Source organism: Tachyglossus aculeatus (assembly GCF_015852505.1).
Source record: "Tachyglossus aculeatus isolate mTacAcu1 chromosome 12 unlocalized genomic scaffold, mTacAcu1.pri SUPER_6_unloc_1, whole genome shotgun sequence".
Taxonomy (NCBI): domain Eukaryota; kingdom Metazoa; phylum Chordata; class Mammalia; order Monotremata; family Tachyglossidae; genus Tachyglossus; species Tachyglossus aculeatus.
In genome coordinates this window covers 12,928,504-12,941,681 of record NW_024044828.1, presented here as the reverse complement: position 1 = coordinate 12,941,681, position 13,178 = coordinate 12,928,504, and positions in this window count along the sequence as shown.

Genomic DNA, 13,178 nt, shown 5'->3' with positions numbered 1-13,178 from the left:
ATTCTGCTTCTCAATATTAATTGTAACTGTTAAGCACTTGTTATGTACCAAGCACTCTATTAAACTGTGGGGTAGATACAAGATAATCAGGATGGACACAGTCTCTGTCCCATTTGGGGCTTACAGACTAGAAGAGAATAAGTATTTATTCCTCACGTGAGGAAACTGAAGCACAGAGAGGTTAAATATGTGACATAGATACTTTATTACTGTGTGCCTGACATTCACACATTTGATGTCACATGTATCTGGGTATCCAGGATCTGTGAGTGCCATCAGTGACCACCATTTTCATGGCAGGGACATGTCAGAAATTTCAGAGGGAGAGAGAATCTCTTTTCCATCAGTGAAATTTTCACCTTTGGGACAAAGAGACATTTGAGCTTGTCTCTACGTAACAGAGAAAGGGCCTGGCAGCCCTGCCCCACACCAGCTGATCCTTCAACTATTTCTCCCTCTCCTTAACTATAGGTTCATTGGCAAGTTAAAAATTACCTCAAATAATCCTATCTGTGATATATATAAATGATGTCCAAATGGGGTTGTTTCACCCTAATGAAAGGGTTTATTAGAGACTACAAACCTCTCTCCTTGACCCTGGCAGCCACCATGAACCAAAGGACTCATGATGTAGTCTGCTATTTCCTTAGAGAACCTTTCCAGAAGAACTGGTCAGTGAGAGGTTCCGGGTCAGGGGGCATTGGAAAGAAGGAGCAGCCCCAGTCATCAGGGTCTTCTGGTGTCTACTAAGAATGGGGAAGCCTCAGTTCTCATGAGCCCACCTCAGAATACTAATAATAATGATAATTGTTTTACTTATCAAGCCCTTAATGCGTGCCAACTATCGCGAGGGATACAGTACCATCGGATCAGACAATCTAAGGCTGGAGGTCCTTCTAAGGGGAAGGGAGAACAGATATTTAATCCCCATTTTACAGATGAGGAAATTAGACCAAACTGAAGTCAAGTGACTTTCCCAAGGTCATTCAGCAGGCAAGTTATGGAACCAGATTAGAACCCCTCTCTCCTGATTCCCAGGCCTTTGCTCTTTCCAAGAGGCCAAACTCCTTCTCTTTGCTCTTTTCCCTCTGACCTACTGTGGTTCACCCATCTTGTCCAATCACCTTGTCCCCTGCCTTTACATTCCCCAAGTTATCTTTTAAGACAGACTTCATGGTCACAGTAAATGGTGCCAAAAAAGACAAAAACCCAGGGAAAGCCTTTTTCCCAAAGCACTCCTCCTCTCCACCCCTCACTCCTGCTGCTTTCTTTTTAGCCGCTGACTTCTGTAAAGAGGTTCCAGCCTTTGTTTGAAACCCCAAAGCACCAGACCAGCAGCCGGTGCATGTCGTAAATTACTTTAGCACTGGACTATTCTGAGAGCTTAGAGAAATAATGAGATTTGCCTGGAAAATTATTAATAGCACATCTTAAAGATTTAGATCAAGGTTTGGCCCTCCTTATTCTAAAGTGTTAAATATGCTAATGGGCCAGTCTCCAACGTGAGTACAAACGCATCTAGAGCAAGTGTGAACGGCACAGAAATAGATGGCCAGGAGAAAGAACATCAGAATTGTGAATATATGCAGCGCGGTTATCAGCAAGCTGGCTTGGTTTGGGGGTGTGCTGGGGGATGAGCTGAGAATATTGACATTTGATGCAGGGCATCAAACAAAGATGATGCAAACAAAGAGTAGTGAAGGGCTTCCCTCATACTCTTGCACTGTCCACGTACAGTTGTTATCTCATCGACCCTCTCTCCTTAGCTGCTCAGCTCGGCTGTCTCCTCTAAACCGAAAATTGCCCAACCCCAGCTTCTCCCAGCCCTCCTGGAAACCCAACAGCTGCCAAGACCTAAATTTCCTTTTCATAGCCATGACCAGAGACTCTTTGTCTTCCCAGTTACTTCTCTTTTTTCTCAGCTACCAAAAGCCATGGTTTTGATCCAGTTTCCCCTGGCCATCTAGCAGTTTGTCATGTGACCACTCACTCCTCTTTCTGGCCGTCAGTGCCAAACCTATTGCGGAGCCTTTTCAGCATTGTAATATGGGTACCGTTTCAACTATTATATGTTTCTGTGTGTGTGTCTGTGTGTGCATATAATACATTCAAGGACCACCTCCATCCTCATCGATTGCTACCTAGCGATATTAAAAGGAAACACGTAAAATAATCTGGAGATAGAACAATAGCAGCTCAGTTTGCTCTATTCTGAATGCATAAAAGTAATAGTTTTCCCGAGGCTTTGCTTCTCTGTTCCCTGGATTTGTATGGCAATTTTCTTTCAAGGAGCTCAAGAACCTGACTCTCATATTTTGATGCAGGGCATCAAAGGTGTTGCAAACAAAGAGTTGCGAAGGGCTTCCCTCATCCCATATTTTGAAGAGGTAGGACAAGCCTTATTACCCCCATTTTAGGGGCAGGAAAAAATGAGGCTGGAGTAGCAAATAATTAGCCCCATATCCCCTGGAAACTCACTGTCTGAACTCGATGTCATAATTGTTGTCTTTCAATCCAGTGGTATTTCCGGTGGACCTCTCTGTCTTAGAGAACCTCAGCCAACCAAGGAAATTTTAACTCCAAAAGGTTACACTTAATGACATTCAGATTACCAATGTATCCTTTACATACTTCTACCAACACGTATTATCTTGTGAAGGTGGGGTCCTATGGGGAAATAGAACATAGATAAAATAAAGTCTTCCCCCAGTGAGTTTACAACCTAAAGGGAGAAAGAAGAGTGGCACACATGCAATAGGAAGAAAACAATTCTTAGCTATATATGTGAACATAAGTGCTGCATAAGTAGAGCTTTTCAGTGCAATCTATCAATGGCATTTATTGAGCGCTTACTGTGTGTAGGGCACTATGCAAAGTGCTTTTTATGGTATTTGTTGAGCACTTACTATGCACTAGACATTGTTCTAAGTGCTGAGATAGAAACATGATCGTCAGGTTGGCTCAGTCCATGTCCCACATGGAGCTCACAGTCTTAATCCCCATTTTACCAATGAGGTTACTGAGGCATGGAGAAGTTAAGTGATTTGCCCAACGTTACACAGCAGACAAATGGCAGATCCAAGATTAGAACCCAGGCCCCTCTGACTCACACACCTGTGCTCTATCCACTAGGCTGTGCTGCTTCTCATACTTGGGAGAGTACAATACAGCAGAGTTGATAGACTCCCTGTCCTTGTTCCCTGTTCACAATGAGTTTGCAGTGTAGAGATTGTTTTTTTTCTTTTATTTTGTTTTTTAATCAATTAATGGAATCTTGGCTTTCCCCCAAGGGACCATTTGGGTTGCTTCCAACCACTCACACTTTTGCTCTGGGGATTTGGTTGAAGTGTGTAGGATGCTGTTTTGTTCTAATTCAAACACACTTTGCTTTCTTTCTCTATTTGAATCACTTGTGTGGAGACACCTATGCCCCCACCAAAATCTCGTCACTGGGAGACTCTGGTCCTATTTGAACCAGTACAGGGCAAAGGCATTTCAATTTCATTTTGCAGACCTTGAATCACGTGGCCTCCTGAGTGCATCCATTCTTCAAGTGTCCCTCTCTATCAGCCTGAACAGCAAGAGATTTAGAGAACATCATTCATTGAGTCTCTGAAACCTCTGACACCTCCCGTAAAGGCTGAGGCTGATTCTATTGAGTGTGATGGGAATTTGGCAGGAGCCCGGTTTCAACTTTTGTTTTCATCATACTTGCTCTTTGTTCCACATTTAGTATCAGCGTGATGTCAGTCACATTAAATCAGATGAAAACCTGAATTTTTCATATTAATTAAAGTTCAATGGAGCCCTTATAAAGAATAGATGAAAGAAGCAGCAGCGGCAGGGGAGACACGTGGACTGGATTTTCTTCAGATTAGCTGGATCCAGGCTGAACTTTCTGGCTCTCTTGCCTGTTTCCCAATTTGCAAAAGATTGACAAACAACACTGTCCATGCTCCCGTGTTACTGATGACCTAGTTCATTTCTCTCTACCAAAAGCAATGTGCCCCTGCAGTAGGTACATTTAAGCAGTATTTTGAGGCAGCAGACTTCAAGTAGTAACTTGGTAATTTGCTTGAGAGGCTGCTCCTGCCCTGCTTAGCTGACAGACCGGTGTTCCGAGAGATTTGGGGCTGAATAACATGATTAGCGACAAGCGCGTTGATTACTGGAATGGTTAAAGGCAACACTTGACCCAGCGGGTGTTTTTCAGGAGATTTATCGGAGGCAGGGATGGCAGTCCATCCTGCTGGCTTGGGGGAGTGGTGTTGAGTTGGAAATGGATGAAAACTTAGGAAATACAACTGAGGCACATGCCAGGTTGAAGCAGAAGGGAATACAGGGAGGACATGAAGCAAATGCGAGTGTTGCAAAGATCCAGAACACATCAAACTTTGCCCTGGAACAAGGTAATGTTTGTCGTAGATGCCGCTCACTGCCATGGAACAACAGGGCTGTTTAATACCAATGGGAAAAGCATGGAGTGGAAAAGTAATCCCCTTGGAGCCTCATCTGTGGAATATTTACTGTTTTCTTCTGAATGAATCAACTGTCTTCTTGAACTTGGTTTTTTGTGGAGGCTTAACTGACAGAAAAAATCAATAGCATGCCAAACTGTAAAGACTGCTAACAGTAAAATCTCCATTGAGAAATGGATTCTTGTTTTCAAATTTCATAATATAAAAACCATGGAAAATACTCTTAAAGAATTGATTTGAGATCCCCTTACTTTAGGACCTCTGGGCCTTTAATAGGAAAAGAAAGGGTTAACTTTTCAGATATTAAATAAAAGTTGTGACTAAAAGGACATTTACAATGAAGCCATTAAGAATGATCTATTTTTTTAATATGGTGTTTTCTTCTGTGAATGTATATAATGAGACATGGGAAAATAGTTCTCAGTCTTGCTGAACACTGCTATATATGAATAAACTAGACTTTCATAAATCCACTAAATTTACTATGGATCTCAACAAATGAGAGCGAGGTACCTCTGCTTGACTTTAATAGTGAAAGACAGGTCTCAAATGGTTTATTTAATAATAATTGAAAACCTTAGTATTGAGCAAATTTATTTTCCATCAAGAGACTTTTTTTATGGAACTGATGCAATACATTTTCTAATCTGTCATTCAAAGGCTATTTCCATTCACCAATTTGGAGTGGGTTTTTTTTTTCCTTAACTTTCCATTGTTTGCAAAACCTTTAGAAATTGCGAGTGCATCTTTCTCCTTTCCTCTTTTATTTACTAAATGAAAAGATGTTTTCCCACATATTTTCTCCAATCTGGACTTCATGAAAAATAAGCTAAACAATCTTCTTGTTATTGTACAGGTGTCATCAGAGGGTCAAAACAGGACAATAGAACCTGAACAAATACACAGCTGACTAGTGATATGTTATTAATGGAATCCTGGGTAGATCTGCTAGTGTCCAGAAGGTCCCTGTGAAGGCTGACCATATGCCCTGGTTAAGCCAGAACAATCCCAGATTTTTCTACATTATCAAGGGAAAGTTCAGAAAAAAAAAAAATACACAAATAATTTAGGATTGGGACTGTTTCAACCAAACTGGTCACAGCCTCACCTACCCTGACTCCCTATTCTTACTCACTTGAAATGCTTGGACTGCTACATACAGGCTGGTGCATCCTATGTTGTATATCATCATTCTCATCATCATCAACAGCATTTATTCAATACATTTTTTAGGCAGAATACCATGGTAGATATGAGAAGCAGCATGGCCTAATGGAAAGTACATGGGCCTGGGAGACAGAAGACCTGGGTTCTAATTTGACTCTGCCACTTCTCTACTGTGCAACCATGGGCAAGTCACTTAACTTCTCTGTGCCTCAGTTTCCTCATCTGTAAAATGGGGATTAAGTGCTCAATAAATACGATTGAATGAGTGAATGTGGGACTGGGACCGTGTCCAACGCGATTATCTTGTATCTACCTCAGGGATTAGTACAGTGCCTGGCACATATTAAGTGCTTAACAAATACCACAATTATTAGGAGTTGGGACCTTACAACAGAATTAAAAGAAATGTCCCTGCCCTCATAGAGCTTATCTCCTCAGTTTAGATCCCATATCGTTTTGGGATTTGAGGGATAGATGAGAAAATTTAACTCTGGTTTACCTTTCCCTCCCCTCCCAACCCTACGAACTCGCAGTTAACCAACAGGGAAAAGGGAAGTGCTTAATTAAGCAATGGTATTGGAGTGCTCATTTCAAGCACAGCAACGTACTAAGCTTCCGGGAGAGTACAACAGAGTTAGTAGACATGATACCTACCCTGAAGCAGCTTTCAGCATGGTTGACATGTTGTTCCAATGTCCTGGTTATTAACATAACTAACATGTTTTGTTAATAAGCATTTAGTACAGTGCGTTGCACACAGTAAGTGCTCATTAAATACCTTAGTAGATGGTGAGGCCAGTCATATGGGAAAGGAAAAGGGGAGTGAAGGAAAATTATCCAATTACAATGTTAGCTTTGAACAGCTACAACAAAGGTGGTAAAAGGAATTGAAATTTCAACTGTGTCCAAAATACTTAGATGCCTGGGGTGTGGGTCGGGGGACTGGAGATCTTGTCCAAGTCTCAGCTCTGTCACTGGCATGCTGTGTCCTTTTAGGCAAGTCACTTAACCTCACTGGACCTCACTTTCTTTATCTGTAAAATGGATCTAATGATGCCTGCCTCTCCCCATCTCTCAGGGATGCTGTGAGAATAAAAGGAGATAATGTGAAAGCATTGTGGGGAAATACAAGGTGCTATTTAAAGACTATTTTCCTTATTCACCTTAAAATCCCAGAAATAATATTGCCCCTAAATTTTGAACTGACTTTTCCGACCCATTGGGATGACCACCAGTTACGTTTTTTACAGGTAGGTGAAAAATTGTTGTACATTAATTCCCAATCATTTCACAAAAGCCTTCAAGAAAAATAGGAAAGTCAATTCATTATTATGACCATTCTCTTAGTAAAATCTCCTTAGGAGTGTAACTAGAAATAATGATAGTCTTAATAATAATAATAACTGCCTTCAAATAGTCTTAAGTCTCTGGATTTGGAGGAATAGACTGCACAGAGGAAAAATGGGGGAGTAATTCATTTAAAGCCATATGTGCTACAAAGAGACCAACCACATGCAACAGTCAGGAATGAGGTTGCTCTTTTGGAGGAGAGATTTCAGGGAGGCAATAAGTCAAGGAGACAGAATCGATCACAGCACTAGACATGGCAAAAAGCAGCTCTACTGAATGCCAAAGAATGATCTGTACCTTTGCAGAATTTGGAAGGGTCTGTTGGTTGAGGATTAATTGGTCTTTTCAGCCACACTCGCACATGGTTAGCTCTTCACTATCAATGGCTCCATCTTCGGCTAGAAATGACAAGCATATATCAGCCGTCCAGAATGTCTCAGGGTAATGATGTTAGCCATGATCATGAAGAAAGTGGGTCAGAGGGCATCTGTGCACCTTATTCATGAAGTTGCTGTGGGCCCAAGTTCCTTTAAAAAACACAGAAAGTGCCTTTCTCACAAAAGTGCCTCTGTTAAACACTGAGTTTTAAAAATGAAAACCTGATTGGGAGTTAATAATAATGGTATTTGTTAAGTGCTAATTTTGTGCCTGGCACTGTACTAAGCACTGGGGTGGATGCAGGCAGATTGAGGTGGACACAGTTCCTGTCCCATGTGAGGCTCACAGTCTCAATCCCCATTTTACAGATGAGGTAACTGGCACAAAGTAGTAAAATGACTTGCCCAAGTGTCACCCGTTGCCCGGGGGGGGGGGGGGGGGGGGGGGGAGGGGAGGGAGGGAGAGAGGGAGAGAAGGAGGGAGAGGGAGAGAGGGAGAGAGACAGAGACAGAGAGAGACAGAGACACACACAGGTGCCCGAAAGCCTGAGTTTTATATAAAGTTTATTCCACTAGGCGAATTGAGTTATGTAATTTGTTTAGGCGCAATGGATTGAACTTCCCTTTCGGGAGGAATGTAATCATTTGGCAATATTAGAGCTCCCTAATGGGAGGAATGCACTCATACGTTCCTCCCGTTACAGAGAAGCAGCGTGGTTCAGTGGAAAGAGTAAGGGCTTTGGAGTCAGAGGTCACAGGTGCAAATCCCGACTCCACCACTTATCAGCTGTGTGACTTTGGGCAAGTCACTTCACTTCTCTGGGCCTCAGTTCCCTCATCTGTAAAATGGGGATGAAGACCGTGAGCCCCCCCGGGGCACAACCTGATCACCTTGTTAACCTCCCCACCCCTTAGAACAGTGCTTCGCACGTAGTAAGCGTTTAATAAATGCCATCATTATAATTATTATTTTTAAGCGTTCGAATCCCGGCTCCGCCTCAGGTCTGCTGTGTGACCTTGGGCAAGTCACTTAACTTCTCAAGCCTCAGTTCCCTCATCTGTAAAATGGGGGCTAAGACTGTGAGCCCCGAGTGGGACAACCTGATCATCCTGTATCCCCCCAGCGCTTAGAACAGTGCTTTGCACATAGTAAGCGCTTAACAAAGGCCATCATTTATTATTATACGTTAGTCACCCGTGGGTGAGGCGGCTGGCTCTCACCGGGGCGGCCAGCTCCCTCCACGTGTTCCCCCCCACCCCCGGGAAAATTTCACTTGTATGCATAGGCCTTCCCAGACTGAGCCCCCTCCTTCCTCTCCCCCTCCTGCCCCTCCTCATCCCCCCACCTTGCCCCCTTCCCATCCCCAGAGCACCTGTATATATGTTTGTACATATTTATTACTCTATTTATTTTACTTGTACATATTTATTCTATTTATTTTATTTATTTTGTTAATATGTTTTGTTGTCCATCTCCCCCTTCTAGACTGTGAGCCCTCTGTTGGGTAGGGACCAGAGTCTCTATATGTTGCCAACTTGTACTTCCCAAGCGCTTAGTACGGTGCTCTGCACACAGTAAGCACTCAATAAATACGATTGAATGAATGAATGAATGAATAAATACGATTGGATGAATGAATGAATTGCCCGTGCGCGTGGTGAGGCGGCTAGCGTTAAGTGCTAGAGTAGATAAAGGCTAATCAGGTTGGACACAGTCCATGTACCACTTGGGGCTCACAGTCTTAATCCCCATTTTACAGATGAGGTAACTGAGGCACAGAGAAGTTAAATGACATGCCCAAGGTCACTCAGCGGACAAGGGTAGAGCAGGGATTAGAACTCATTCAAATACAATTCATTCAAATAAGATTGAATGAATGAATAAATACGATTGAATGAATGAATGAATTGCCCGTGCGGGTGGTGAGGCGGCTAGCTCTCACCACGTGCTCTCCCTATACGGGAGGAACCCACTTCTGTTCCCCGTCTACAGTGGGGCACCTGGCTCCCACCCACGGACGTTCAGCGAGACACTCACCCGGCCCGCGGCCTTGCCCTCAGCGTGTTGGGCAGGTTGCAGAACGACAGAGACATGTAGACTGCTGCTGGGCGTTTGCTCCTGCCCTCCTCGATGTTCTGCCCAGCAGGTCAGAGGCCACAGGTATTTATATCAGCGTGGCTCAGTGGAAAGAGCACGGGCTTTGGAGTCGGAGGTCGTGAGTTCAAACCCCGGCTCCTCCAATTGCCAGGTGTGTGACCTTGGGCAAGTCACTTAACTTCTCTGTGCCTCAGTACCTCATCTGTAAAATGGGAATTAAGACTGTGAGCCCCCCGTGGGACAACCTGATCACCTTGTAACCTCCCCAGCGCTTAGAACAGTGCTTTGCGCATAGTAAGTGCTTAATAAATTCCATTATTATTATTATTCTTATTATATCACCTGTGGCTTGTGCCATCCCCGTTTCCATCCTCTGCTTGCTCAGTCTCCCCCCCCTTTCATCCTCCCTACCTTATTTGGTCAGCACGGAGGTGAGGGACACCCATCTTTCCGGCCCACTCCCCTTCAGCCTGAGAAATTGTGTCAGAGATAGCATTTGACCTTGGGATGGCCGATGCCTAAGGTCATTATATCACTTGTGGCTCGGGCCATCCCTGCTTCTGTCTTCTGCTTGCTCATTCTCCACCCCTTTAATCCCCCTTACCTTAGTTGGTCGGCACAGGCGTGAGGGACACCTATTTTTCCACCCCGCTCTCCTCTGGCCGAGAAGTTGCATCAGAGGTGGCATTTTGACCTCGGGATGGCCGATGCCCAGGGTCACCTTGGCACACCAAGGGCACGCCCCAGACAAGTGGCAGCACTGGAATTAGAACTCATGACCTTCTGACTACGATGCTCATGCTCTATCCACTATGCCAAGCTGCTCCTCTTCAAGTTGTGTCCCGAGTGGAGCCAGATTAATGCAGGGATTCATGGGGCTAAAGTCCAGGGCCGAGGGTGAAGGGAGGACCCCCAAATACTCTGTATTGAGGACACCAGCTGTAGGAGGTGAGCTGCTGCTTCAGCCCTCACCCCTGCCAAAAACCTCCCTCAGTCCTGGCCCTTTGGAACAGCCTTTACCTGTGGGAGAACTCCTTCCCCTCCCTGCAGCTCTGGCTTGTTACTGGATATAACTCTGCAGGTGATTAGCTGATGGATGTTGGGGCAGAATAATGGGAAAGTGAGGAGACGGGGAATTCACAGGAGGAGCAGTGGGAAGAGAAAGGAATGGCATTTTGGGGAAGGAGACAGTGGAGACTCACAGGTTGTCTACTCTTGTCCAGATCACTGAGTGGGATCAACTGGGGCTACTCTTCCACATCCATCCAGACTCAGCTGAGTAAACCTTCCTACCTGGCGTCAGCATCTTTCCAAAAAGTCCCCCGCCACCTCCTGTCTCTCTGTCTTCCTCTGCCTTCCACTACGCTGCTGCTGTTTCCCTGACTTCCTGGCAACTGGGGATTTTTTCATTTAATTAGTATTTCTCAAGCATTTACTATGTGCCAGGCACTGTACTAAGTGCTGGGGTAGGTATAAGATAATCAGGTTGGACACAGTCTCTCTTCCACGTGGAGCTCACAATCTTAATCCCCATTTTACAGATGAGGTAACTGAGGCACAGAGAAGTGTACTGACTTGCCCAAAGTCACACAGCTGACAAGTGGCGGAGGGGAGATTAGAACCCACAACCTCTGACTCCCAAGCCTGTGCTCTTTCAATTAAACCACTCTGCTTCAATAGAGTTGGTAGACACAACCCCTGCTCTCAAGGAGTTTGCAATTTATGCCCAATGATATCATTACATCAAATACTCCGTGGGGGTTGCAAAATCAGTTAGCCGGGGGCCCATGAGGTGGTTGAACTGGACCAAGATCTGAGATGTAAACATTTAAACACACAAGCACAAGATGTCTTGTGCTTCTGTTGTACTTTCCTGGGGGTTTAGAGGAGTACTCTGCACTCAATGGGTGCCCAATAAAGACCATCTTCTTTTTTTTGTTTTTTTTTTTAATGAAATCTGAATCAGAGAAGTTTGACTATAATAATACCCAGATTTATTGGGATATTGTTTGGTGTTTCCTGGGATTAAAACTTTCTGTCCATAAAAGCAATCTCAGTCAGTCAGTCAATCATATTTATTGAGAGCTTACTGTGTGCAAGGCGACTGGGAGAGTACAAGATAGCAATATAACAGACACATTCCCTTGTGTGTCTCTTTTGTGTTACCATGTACTATTTTAAGTGATTAGTACAATGATCAGTGCACAGTAAATGTTCAATAAATTCCATTGAGTGATTGATTTGGCTCTAAAACTATCAGCTGTCTCTCTCTTTTACATAATCACTTTCTCCTTCACATTAACCAGTTTCAACCTTAGCTCCTCTCCAGCGAACTTAACCATTTCTTGCTTGGGATTCCCAACAGCTTTCCTACTCACAAATTTCCTCCTTCATGGAACTCCTTTCCCATATAATCCACCTCTCCATGTCCTTTCCCACCTTCAGAGATCTCCTAAACACCATCCAGCCAAGAGGCTTTCCCTGATGGGTCCTGGTTTTCCAGGTCAGGCCAGATATCTTAGCATTTGTCAGTGAGTCTACTTATTCTTTATTTATGTATTCATTCAATTGATGATTTGGGGGGATTTTTATTCTTTTTTAAGGTATTTGTTAAGCACATACTTTCTTCCAGGCACTGTTCTAAGTGCTAGAGTAGATAAAGGCTAATCAGGTTGGACACAGTCCATGTCCCACTTGGGGCTCACAGTTTTAATCCCCATTTTACAGATGAGGTAACTGAGGCACAGAGAAGTTAAATGACATGCCCAAGGTCACTCAGCAGACAAGGGTAGAGCAGGGATTAGAACTCAGATCCTTCCTATTCCCAGGCCCGTGCTCTATCAACTAGGCCACACTACTTCTAGTTTCTATTTGGTGCTTTCATTGCCAAAGCACCTTACATTAGTTATTTTAATTCTTTCCCCAAAACACCCCTACGAGGTCGGTTGCAGGTTATTATCCCATTTTACAGATGGGGAAACTGAGGCAAGCAGTGTTTCCTACTCTTTTACCTCTTGTATTCCTGATTAGATAGGAGGCAAAGGCAGAGGCTGTGCCTTTTACTCCTAGGGCATGTATCAAAGCACCTTGTCAAAAATTTGTGCTCAATGAATGCTGTTGGCCGTGATCAATCAGTCAATCAGTATTTATTGAGCACTTAGTGCAGAGCACTGTACTAAGCACTTGGCAGAGTGCAATACAACAGGATTAGCAGACACATTCCCTGCACATAATGATTGTACGGTCTAAAGGGGGAGACAGGCATTAATAGGAATGAACAATTAATTTATAATATATAATTTAAAGATCTGTACATAAGTGCTGGGGGGTTGGTAGTGGGGTCACAGATTGAAGTGTATAGACGATGATATTTAGATGAACAACAACTGCGGGTTTGAGGCCTCCTATGAATACTGCATAATGTCCATGAGGAGAGATGGTCTCACCCTCTGCAAAAGCCTATGAAAGACTGCCCTCTAGATGTTTTACACAACCTGTTCCTGATTCCCAAGCCCAAGGGTTTGGTTCATTACAGTTTTTTGTTGTTGTTGTTGTTTTTCAGAGGTATAAGTCCCTCAGACACTTCACTTCTCCTCACTCCCTGTAACTGTTCCTCCTCTTCACGCGGTAGAATGCAATATATGTTTCTGTGCTGCAAACCAGAGTTGATGCAGATCTATAAGAGCTTTAGAGAAGGAAGAGTGTAAA